Source organism: Apiospora aurea (genome assembly GCF_038362705.1).
Source record: "Apiospora aurea strain CBS 24483 chromosome Unknown utg000006l_segment0_segment0, whole genome shotgun sequence".
NCBI lineage: Eukaryota > Fungi > Ascomycota > Sordariomycetes > Amphisphaeriales > Apiosporaceae > Apiospora > Apiospora aurea.
This window is the reverse complement of record NW_027117393.1, coordinates 1,307,507-1,319,893: the sequence shown is the minus strand read 5'-3', so window position 1 is coordinate 1,319,893 and position 12,387 is coordinate 1,307,507.

The following is a 12,387-nucleotide window of genomic DNA, read 5'->3' as shown; positions in this document are numbered from 1 at the left end:
AAGGGCTACGGCGCGCGGTAGATAAATGTTGGCCAGTCCGGAATGGAAACGAACGGATCTAGACCTCGACGAGACCGCAACTAAGCTGGCTAGGAATTGGCGTCCGCACGGAATAAAAAGCAGTCGGGATCGAAGGCCCGAGGAGAAAGAGTCGAATGCAGGGAGGGCCTGGGATCTGGCCAATCCGAACTTCCTGATACCGGGATAGGTCGCACTGCAAGCAGCTGGCACGGTTTGAGATGAACCAAAGTCGTTCGGGACTGTTCAATCAATCTTGCGATTAATTGAGCAGGCGACACGAACCTGCAGCAACCCGCCTTGAGTGGGGGGAGGGAAAAGAACGGAAGAAGGTGAGGATATGGTGCATCCAGGAAAGGAGGAGAGGAAGAGGGAGAAGAAGGAAAGGGTAGGCATGCAATTTAGGCAAGTAATACTAGCAGGTTAGCAGGTTTAGGTAGGCGACGGGCATATGTACATACAGTAGCATGGGAGCATTGGAAGGGTTGGGTTGGGATGGGATGGGATGGGGGGGGTGGACAGGGAGGAGGACCTAGCGCCCCGAACGACCTTCGAGAAGGGGAGAGGCAGAGGCAGACAGGACTTGGGACCATGCACTGACTGACTGTACTCACGCCGTCCGAGACCAAAACTCTTCACAATCGCCATGGTCTCAGTCTGCATTGCTCGCCAACATTTGTTACTTTACAAAACATTCGCAAGTAGGTATGCATGTACCTTACTTGCCGCCACAGTTACTCGGAGGACGGGCCTGGTGATCACATCACCTCGCACACATAGACATCTACACGCCTCACCCTCAGTCATCATCCTATCTCCTACAGGATTTGGTTGTGGTACTGGTTGTGGGCTACCGTCACAAAGACTAGCACCGAGTTGGTAGAGATAAGTACCTAGCTTCCTCCGCCGGGCCAGTACTACGTTATGCGACCCCTGTAGAGTCGAAAAAGCTACTAGTACGATCGGGAGAAAAGCAGAATGCTTTCGTGCCCCCAACTGGATTTGGGTTTCTTCTTTTCTTTTTCGGAGGACCAGACATTGATTCTACTACTCCTGAATCATCCCGCGGGTGGGAAGATGGCAGGATGGCCTCTCCCCGCTCCTGTGTCGATTACATACGCCAGAGGGACATTACCTGCATATCAACTGTATTTCCAATACGATACCTACCCAGAGAGCGCGAAACCGCAAAGGGCTGTATCCACTACACAAAATAGCACAGGGGAGACATGACCTGACACTGCAGCAAGGAGATCGTCGAAGAGAGGGGACTGATCTTCTTTCTTTTCCGTCTCTCTCTCTTCCTGTCTACCTTGCTCCTGGCTTGCTCCCTCCTGGACACGCTCGGTGTTGGCAGATTGGTTTCGACTTGAACGGGCATCCCAACCGAGCAAGCGAGTAGCATGCAGCAGCGCTCCCCCACCTGCACCACCTGCACAACCCCCAGAATGGCTAACCCCTTGCTATGCCATTGCTGCATCCAGGACGGGGTCCCTGTAGATTCAATTTTCGGGCTACCCCACCCATTTCAGGTACAGCCAATCCCGGCCAGAGGCGCCGCCCGGGGCTTGAAGCTAGTGTGGGACCGAGGGTCCGGCCTTGACCCAAGCTTGGCCAAGTTTACGCCATTCGAGTGGGACGGCCTGGAGATGAGCGACATGAAAGAGGAAAGAGGCAAAAAAGAAAACAGAGGCATCGCGGATGACAAAAACTGAGGTTTCATTTGAAGCCGGCTATCGTACAATACCACCACACACACACACACACACACACAACGCGTGCCCTACCTAGATTGCTCGCAGATAGTGTAGCTACATCGCCAGCACCATGGGAAGAGATTACCTCGTGCGGGCGGGCGCCACGATTGACCGGAGCTGACAGGCACAGGCTTACGGCTGAGGCCAACTACCGGTAGACGACGCCCCTCGACCCAGTATCGTCTCCATTGGCCTACATACACTCTGTTGCTTAGTTTCGGGCCAAGAGCCCGTACATCAAAAGTCTATCACGTCGTACAGGAGATGCACATCCGCCCGCCCACGGAGGCGCAAGAGGTAAGCAAGCAGCAAGCAGCAAGCAGCTAAAGCTTGCGGGCGCAGTAGTCGTCATCTGTTTAAACTCTGCAGGGCGCGGCTAGGAGAGCGAGGGAGGTCAGATGCTGGTTACGATCAAACGTTGGCCAGTCCAGTCCAGTCCAGGTCCCCGGAAGAGGCCACTGCAAGCGCTTGAATGAAAATCCATCCAGGTTCCGAGTTTGGGGAAAGCAGACCAGCCCTGCCCTGCCAACGTCTATTTTCCTTTTCTGTCCACGAAAGGAAGGATGGAGGAGAAAAAGCATGTAGGGCACGGCTCGGCGGGATCAAACGGCTTGGGCCGGTCTTTGGTCACCAGACGACGAACCGCACCGCACACGTACGGGTGCTAATCAAGAAGAATCCTTAGGAACCCTGGGGATTCTTAGCTTATACGCTTCGGTAGGAGGTTCAACGTTGGCACACCACTCAAGACCTAGACGCTGAGTGAGTAGATCAGCTAAAAACACACGATGTTGACAAAACACCGATCTCAACCAACGTTGCTGTGTGTTGTTCACCAGCAACATTACTTTTGACGCGACAGATTAGAGGGACGAAGGCCTTGTTTTGCTTCTTTCCCCTCTCTTCCTGTCGCCCGCCTTTCGTGTCTCAACTTGAAGCGTTGAGGGGTATGGGATTGAGTGACGGAGTGAGGAGTAATCCTCGCCCAGGTTTGTCTGTTCTCACTGGAGTTCTACATCACTCCAGCGCTGGCAGCTCACAGCAATTGCTTCAAGTGTCTGACGTGTTCAGCACTTCGTCATATTTCATGTCTTGGAATATTATGAGTCGCTCATTCCGCTTACCCGCTGGCATAGCCACATAGAAGAGCAAACCATTCTGCGAAGCGCTACCCCCATAGGTTGCGTGCAAAGTCTACTTACTGTAGGTCCCGAGGTGTATAGCCAACTTCTGAGCCAACCAGCAACGGCTCTCGCGTCGAACCTTTTTTTTTTTTTTTTGGGCGGGTTGGTGGTTGGGGGCCACGATTTTAGCCAATTGATAGGTAGCGACCAGCGCACTACTTCTCCCCGTATCGGGGCTAACCTAGGGTGCACATGGCAACTCTTTTCCCTCGATGCAACACTAGACGGGCATCGGACAATTTGTGGTTGGCGACCAAGACTCGCAAGGCACCAAATGTCAGGGGTAGGGTAAGGTTAGGTACTAAACGACTGTGTGCAATCATTTTATCACTTTTCATCTTTATTTTTCCTGCCTCCCATAATTGCCTGTCTCTAAATGTCGTCGGGTCATGACGGCTGTCGAGTGTTCTACATGCAGCCCCTCCTTCGCCATCAAACAAAAGCAACCCCGAGACATTCTGCATGTTTCCATGTTCACACAAACAAAACTAAGTATAGTCTTGGGTGGCAGTAAGTGATTAATCACCCCCAAGCCGTTGCCAGCCCCCCATCGGAGGAGCTGTCCGTCTGCACGCTATGACAGTCGGCTGGGTCGCACCCAGCTGAAGTCCTTAGTCCCCGGCACCCAGCAAGGCTTGCAAGGGCAAGTGTAAGTGTGGGCATCATCGGACCATGCTCTAGCAGCTCACCATAATAGTACATTGACGCCTCTCGCCTCTGCGCCGTCCGCGGGGTTACGAAGCCGGTGTGTGTTTATTGGGCGACTGGATTCACTAGAGCGACATGTCAGAAAACGACCGACGGCGTTCTCTCAGCACCCCAGCTACAGCTAGCCTTTCGTTCGTTCGTAAAACGGCAAGCAAGAGACCCTGTGGGGAGATCTGAGAGGCCAGTCTACTACGATACGGGAAGCGTTGCTTCCTACAGAGCCTCACAAAACTCACCCCTCACCCAATCCAGTCCTTGCCCAGCTGTGCTCCAGTGGCCTAACCTACTAGATACACTCACCCTCATCCTTGGAACACTATGGTAGGTTCCTGCCGTCTAAATAAAGTGTGCAACACGCCCGAATCAAACATCAAGGACCTGCCTGCTCTGGAGACTGCTGCTGCACGGTTCCTTCAACCCTGATTTTGCCTGCCGCGCCATGCCTGGAAAAGTATCCCACTCGTTTGCAGCTGGAGAGCCCCGCCTACCCGCTTCATTCTGCGAACAGCCGCGGTCGTCCGCCGAGCGAGCCAGGGCAGGACGGGACGTGGCAGGTCCGACTGTACCCAATCTACATTAATGATGTACTTATTGCACGATGTGCGTCAGGCAGCACTAACATCGATTGATCCGAGAACCAAACGGACCGGGCCAACGGTGCGCTTTCAGGTCGGCCAACAAGCTCGTCGTGTTGCGCTTGCTTGAAGCAGGTCGCATCTGGGCAGGAAGGGTAAGAAACAACTAAGCACCAGTGACGGTAACAGAGTCATAATCCTTATTTACTGCTGTTACATCTTGACGAGCACTCAACACACAAACCAAGGTCGCAATACACTTGGGCGGCCAGCCAGCCAGCCAGCCAGCGGTGCTTGGGTCCCTTCCAGATACTTGGGCGGCAGGGTGTTGATGTGATGAGCCTGCAGCAGTCGCACCGTCACGCCGGGCGATCGACGAACGCCATTCGATCGCGGTCCAAACGCCGTTGCCACCCACTCAGACAGTAATGTCCATGCGGAAAATAAAGGGGTTGCTCTGGGGCATAGGAGAAGTCGATATCTGATAAAACATGCAAATTGGTCTCCTCACTTATCACCTTTTTGTGCACATAGAATAACAACGCTGGCGAGCCGTGTTGGCCGGTCCAGAACATGGCACTCTCGTGATGCAATGGGTAACATTGCATTCGTCTGAGGCACTTCTCGACCCGAAATGGCGCGAAGACCCCCGACCCCCCCGGCTGCCCGACGTTTGCTGTCTTCCGGTTCTCATTTCGCTGAATGCTATCAGGTATGTTGATTATCTATCCCTCTTCTCGCTCCCCTTACATTTTGAGATTGGCCATGTTGGAAGACAGCAATTGCTGGGCAAACGCTGGTATCTGCTCGTTCCATGTAATTGCCATCTGCAGTTCTGAGACTGGAAGCGAAGCAGTGGTCCTCATGCACGATGGCGGTGCACGAAGCTGTCACTCTGCCTGCGCTAGACCGGGGGGTGGGCATGATCCCAACCAATATTTCTATGCCCCTGGCCTTAAGCCGTTTCGAGACTGCCAAGCTCGTCCCTTGATCAAGGCTTCTTCGGTATGGGTGGCGGGATTGATTGCCGGATCCTGGTCGGGATTGCGCTGATAATCCACCAATGATCAGCCAATCGCTCGACGCGCAGCGGATGGCCGTCTGTGCTACACCAAACAACAACACTCAGGTTGAAACGACGAGCCCAAATGTCTGGATGATTGCGGCCAACTGCATGCCGATGCTGCCAACCAGGAGGCATCCGGTGTGTCGGATCGGATCGTCGGGATGAACGTGCGTCAAACGCATCGGACGCTCGCGCCGTTCAGATGGCACTATTTGCGAATGAATACCGACCGACGGCTTCAAGTCGTGTGCTCTCTGACACGATGGCGGCTTCAAGAAGTGTTCGAAGCAGAAACATGTCGAGCCAAGTCGCTGGATGACACGAGCAACTGTTTGACGTCAGTCGGCCTTTGCTTATTGGTGGCATATATCTCCAGCAGCTATAGCCTGGCCATAACGGCTGTTGTTGTTGCTGTTGTTGTTTGCTGAACGACCCCCGTTGAGCAGGCCTGAGCTAGTGGGTTCCGGAACGCTTTGCAAGCTTCGGGAGGAAGAAGGAATGATTATCATTCGCGCCAGAATTTCATGCATCTGCTGGTGAGGGCAACCAAGCAACTAGGAGGCTCCGCAACACATGGTTAACCAGGTCTGATGCCCCGTTATCTGAGCACCTATAGCCCAGCATCCACATATTCGGGGCCGCTCAGATCCGATCTTCGCTCCACCTCTCGGTCATTATCACTCTCCGCCTGACGGAGCTGGAGGAAAATTTCGGTAGAAGTGGCCGGTCTGTGTGTTCGCTTGAGTGTCGCAACCCCCTTACCGTTTTCGCCACCTGCTGACTGTACGTACGTACATACGAGCAGGAAGACGGGCAGCCCAAATTACAGGGAGAGCACCGAATCTCGAGCTGTTCTAACAATAGCAACCATCCAGGCCGAGTATGGGAAGCAAGTTTCTCCGCCGTTATCGGTCGCGCGGATGAGATCTGGTCTAAGTTGATAGTACTCCAACGAAGGAAGGCCCGTTCCTCCAATCTCCGAACTTATGAGTGCAGCTACTATAGCTGCGATATGCTCGGACTGCCGATGCTACTATAGCAAATCCGAACTGACTCGCCATTGTCGCCTTACAACAACAACAACAAAACGGACAGGACAGCGACAGTCAAGCGCTCACTCATACATACCCTTCCGTTATGGGCGTAGATCCAGTCATCCAACAGATTTCAGGCTCAACTTGCAGGACTCGGGCCCCTGTCAGATTCTGAGCTCGGCGTGGAAGTTCACGCTGGCGGCTATACAGATTTCTCGGTTGCCCTAAATGTGCTCGCCCCTTTTCTCCGAACTAGCCAGGCTGATATTCAGAACCGCTGAAACGTTAACCGACCGAACTCTGGTAGACCGACGCTAGATTTGGCTTCAGCTGTACTCTAAATTAGAGTCCTAGCCCTACCGAAGTCCATGGAGCATATCCTTCCACTAACAAACCTTTCGGGCGTCGCCCATTATCAGCCGAACTGTAATAGGACCTAAAGTAGGGTGATGCAATGATGAAAAATACGTGATAATGCCTGGCATCAGTCGAGTCCGAGCCGCTGCGAAAAGGCGGGACGAATAACACGAGCAACGGTGCCTACACACGTCTAAGCTTTAGGGTATGTTTCCCAACGGGTGAGACGGATCCTGCGATCCCGTCTATGCATCCTACCAACGCTTCGCAAACCCTATCTTCTCGCGGGGCATGAGCGTCTAGGTCCCCAAAGGGCTTACATGGCGATGTTTGGAAGGGAGTTTCTTTTCGTTGAATCGCCACCGTGATTTCTCGCTTAGTGGTAGTTTGGTAGTTTGGTAGTGGTGGTGAACCTGGTTCCGGGTGTCTGTCCAGTCTAGGTAGCCAACTGTTCCGGCACCCGTCGCCTACATCTGCAATACACCCCACTCCCTACAACCTTCCAGTATGTAATACGAGACAATGTATTTCGATATTGCATTATATTTTCTGGTGTGGGCATGATGCATGCTGCTGGTGGTTTGGGAAAGTATCGGTCCGTGAAGTGGACATGATGTCCCGCAGAAGGGGAAGATGAGGAATAGGCAGAGGGTCTTGCTTGATCTTCTGTTCTTCATCACGGGTCGTCATTCTTTCCTTTCTGTGAGATATTTTGTCCACTCCGTGGTCGGGGAAGGGTACAAGGGGACGGTGCCTGTCCTTGCAGGCCAACATGTACTCCTCTCGGTCACGGCGACCCCGTGATGGAGACAGGGGGATAACTATCCAGCTGAGGTGACGTACCAGTCTTGTAGCTGAATGCGGCATTGGAAGATATATGGTCGGCATGGATTGGAGGGCTGACGCCTTGGGATCTCTGTTTCATCCCATCCCATCCCTCCTCGTATACTGCGGAAGTAGCTGCCGTACAGTCAAGACTCGAAGCTCGCCGAGTGGCCTCAACCGTGGACCCGGCCATTCCCTCAGTCTTGCAGACTCGTTCTTCCGTGCTAAATACGGTTGGAGTTTCGTTCGCGCGGGTGATTTCTCTCTGGTTTCTCCTGATGCAAGAGGAGCTTTGGGAATAGAAGGGCCTCGGGTTACATACGATGGCACTGAACTGTTTAGTGCCCATTTGTTTTCTTTCCGCAACGTAAAATCAACATTCAAATAATATTCCAGAGAATAATAACCATCTCATGTGATCCTATGGCCAGGTCGCCATCGTTTGTGCGACTTTTAGTTGCATTGCTCCTAGGGGTAGTTCTCTGGTAACTTGTAGGTATCGATGATACATGTTCCCAGCTACCCCAGGCCAAACAGACCAGACTCCCTATAGCGAACAGGATAGCGTCAATTGCGAGTACATGTACATAACTATTATCTTGACTGTATGAGACTCCCCATATGGCTGCGCCTTCGGCCAGCCTGGAAGAGAGAGGTATAGACGTGGTGGCTGCTTATATAGGTATGGGTCGGACGCCAGCTTTGGCGATAGAGATGCCATCTCGACTAGAAATACGCATACGTGAAAGGGAGAGGGGGGGGGATGCGAGCGAATTTTATTGCCCCTGTAGGTTCCGGTTCATGATTCCCTTTTTTATTGGTACAGAGTTTTGCTTGAAGTCTTCGGTCATCTCCTAGTACCTCTCCCAGCAAGTTATCTCTCGCAGACGAACCCCCCTTTACCCAGTGGATTTCACGTAAGGAGGCTTCAGGGGCTCTGGCTGACTGGCCAGCCTGCGTCCTTTCTCTCACCACCCACCAGATATCTCATATGCGAATTTTCCCTGAAATAGGTAGCGAATTCTCATGCCATTGGAGAGGGTTACGGAAACAGTGCAGCTATCCCATCGTCGAGACGGCAAGTGGAACGACGAACTGCAACAAGCGACTGCTTCTTCCTAACCGAGGAAATAGTTCTTACCTGGCGAACACCTTTGAGAAGGCAAAGCATACATGATGGTGCCCCTGGGCCCATCGTCCAAGCTGTATGGATTGCTCCGTTTTCTTCCAAGCGAAATAATCCCAGACGAAGAAGCAGTTCATGGGAGTACGTGCAAGTATATAGACGATTGAATATCTCCCACTACGTATGTATATTCAATCAACAGCAAGGTCTTATACGCAAGGCTAGTTATAAGGAGCGACTGACGTCAACAAGGTTACGACACCTCACGCATTCACGGTGGTCGTCCGGGAAGCACATGTGTTAGACTGTATGGACGGTCAACCGTCACATCTGTGCCAGCTTGGGTTAGGTAACTTTCATGATCAAGGCACTCACTCGCCGGCTTTCCCACGCTTCTACCAAGTGCAAGCCTCGACAAGGGCCGGCCCGTTCCTTCAAGCCCGCACCAGATCCACCAGGTAATACACCGGGGTGAGCAATGCCACGGATGGTAGTGCGGAAACTATTATAACGAGTATGAAAGAGTGGATTCGATGAAAAAAGATGGCCGTTGTTGAATGCCATGTAACGCAAGGTCGTCTCCGCCAATCACAATCGCCACTGCCGCCGTCTCGAGGACTCGCGGACTCGCGGCATAGTAAAGTCCTCTTTGAGGCCACACCCGGTTGAGAGAGCCTGTTTAACCGACTGGTGTCCTAGCCCTAGGATGAGACACAATCCGAAGAAGCATCGGCACACACTCTCACCCACCCACTTACCGGTGGGAAAGATGGGCAGCAGCGAGAGCTTCCACGGCAATCCTCCTCTTGAGAAGATCCCACGGCAAGGATGGATGATAGCCTTTTTTAAGATAAGTAAAATGTCTGCCATTCGGCGCACAACGTACCACAAGAACCAGAGAATGGGGGGAGGGCAAAAACGCGCGAGACACTGGGACCCAACTTCTAACAAACAACTGGCAGAAACGAAGAGCAACAACAATCGCTTGTGGCAATGAGCCGTATAACCACCCGCCCTGCAAATGCCCCGAAATCAACTCCTTGTTTGCTGGTGAGTGTGTCGTTACTGTCGTCATCCTCGTCGTGTGTCGCAGCTGTATCGAGCAAGAGATGCTACCGCTAAGCCATCTTCACACACCCGCATGCAAGCGACGACAAGGCGGCAGCCAGGCGAAGCGGGGTCGCCATGTTGTGAAACCAGCCATCATGGCCATCCGTCTCGATTGCCTTCTCCTGCATTGGATTCTTCCATTGCAAAGCTATGGAAAGCGACTTTGTACACAGAGTCCGGTCATATTTGCATACCGGCCCCGGAGGGTATCATCCGTTTTAACAGATCGAGTATCGACTGCAATCGTTATCAAATGCCCATCAGCATTCGTGGAGCTATACGCCTACCAACACTGTACCAGCAACAACTTGAACCACGGGTTACGGATGCATGCGACGTACCGTGCCGGGATATGCATAGCCCTTTTCTGCGGTTTTCACCTAATATATGGTTCCAAGTGCTTTAGAAGTCCATTCCTTACTTGCAAAACTAGCGTCGCCGTGTATTGCATGTATATCCTTTGAAAAGAGCCCTCGTATCACTGTCGCCTGCCTAACCGTGCTGCATCATCTACTACGGCGAGAACTGTGAAAAGCCGCATAGACATTGCGACAATGTTACGCAAGTCGCCTCGAGATGTCGTCAAATTAGGCGCATATAGATGTGTGCTTATCCCATCTTTTTTTTTTTTGCTCTGGCGTCCAATTCCGAGCCAAAGACACGTGAAACGTCAAATTCATGAACATTTCTAGCTTCTATACGGACCAAAAGTTACCTGCCGCAATACATTAGTCATATATCAGAAGGAAGCAACTGAAAAACGAAGACAATGTCATGTGAGTGACAACATATCGCAATTCCATATAGTAGATATTCGCCTTGGCCCCAGGGGCATCATCTCACTCCGGCAATTTTCGTGCATTTCTCACATCACATAGAAGGCTCAATAGGTGGTAGGAACAGTTTGCCGCCGTGTCTGGGGTATCAGTGCGGGGAAGGCTCGGTTTGATCGAAACTCGCGTGTTGCAATTCATGCAGGATTCTGCATGATTGGAGGCTACTTGACGGACCATAGCAGCAGCAGCTTCTCCCCTGGTGTCCTGACCAGTATCCTGGCCTTGCTCTCACCGGTTGGGGAGTCGTGGTCGAGAGGACTTGCAAATTGATTGCTGGTAGCTTCTGATCTGCAGCCAACGACTTCCCTCCCGCTGCGGGAACTAGCGTGCAGAGTCATTCCTCAGGAATCTGTCATATCCCAATCCTACCATTCCGGACGCATCAGGGTCTTTGCGATGCGAAGTTCACATTGACTGCCTGCCACTCACTTATGGCCCGTAGCGTCACGTAGATCGCCAGACGGGAATATTTCGAGGATGAAGAAGTCGCCATAATGTTGGCTGGAGATAGCCTCTTCCAGGGCTCGTCGATTGCCACGAGAAGTGCCGTGGAGCGCATGTTGAACATACGAGAATCAATTGATGTGATACTGTTGCGTAATGCTAGATGCTCATGTATGTCGTTGCATATGTAAAACGCTGCCTACCGTTGACATGTGAAAATTACCCGGCCCAGAGTACGTACATGAGGCTATAGTGGGGTTCGGACTGTAGGGTCGCACAGGAAAACGCGAATACTAGCCAACGACCCTTGCCGATCGGGTTATGTGGCTCGGTGGATCGCCTACAGCTTCGATTAGCATGCTGATAAAGCTTCAAAGCTTCGGGGGCATATCCTTCGCATATTTGCCAAGAAGGACACAACAGGTGGCGACAAATCTCCTGAAATCCGTCCTCTACGGAAGAGACCGAGGACCTAGGACATGGAGAGCCGACGGCTACACTTGTGGAAATTGAGCCAGGGTTGGCGGCATGACTCTTTTTTTTTCTTCCATCCATTTTCTTTCGGGCTGGATAGTCGGCTTCACAGGTCAGTGTGTCCACAGGCAATGGACTCGACAAGGGTGAAATGGCAGGGGGCTTGACGGTGCCCATCAACGACTTGCACGAGCGGGCCAAGGGGTTTCCAATAGGTTGAGTGTGTTTGATGTTGAATATCATTTCCTCGCTGCTGGGAGTGTACTGAAGCCCATGCAATAATATGCATTGGAGGTTGCAGTTTGTCTTGGGCGAAATGGTTTGGTTCATATGGTGACATTGCAGAAACCCATGAATTGATAAGGTCAAAGCTGGGCGCTGTAGGTGGCGTGCCTACGCCGACCTGTTAGATAAGCGGCGGCAGGATAAGCATGACGGCAGGGTGATGCAATGCAGAGCACTCCTTGCGCGCACTCGGCGAAGATAGCCCTCTGAGCTAGCCCCGGGTTGGCACATGGTTTGGGTGGTTTGATGGCATTGGACCTAATGAACCGCCGGATCAAATCTTGAAGTTCAGGCAACATACAATGAGATGGAGATTACCAAACAGCCGACTCGAGGCGTTGCAACTTCTCATCAACGTTCAGCCGCAGTGCGAGCGAGCGAGCATAGTAACAAATTGGCTCGAACGCCCGATGATGCCTCCACCAAGACCAGGGACTGGAGGCTGAAGCCAGGCGGCTGCCAGGTAGGGAGCCTGCGTTTGACATCAATCTCCGAGGAAAGGAAGCGGTGAAAGCGCGAGCGTGCCTCGTTGATGGGTTCTATTTCCGTCGCATCTTGGGATGTTGCAACGGTTTAGCGATGCCTGCG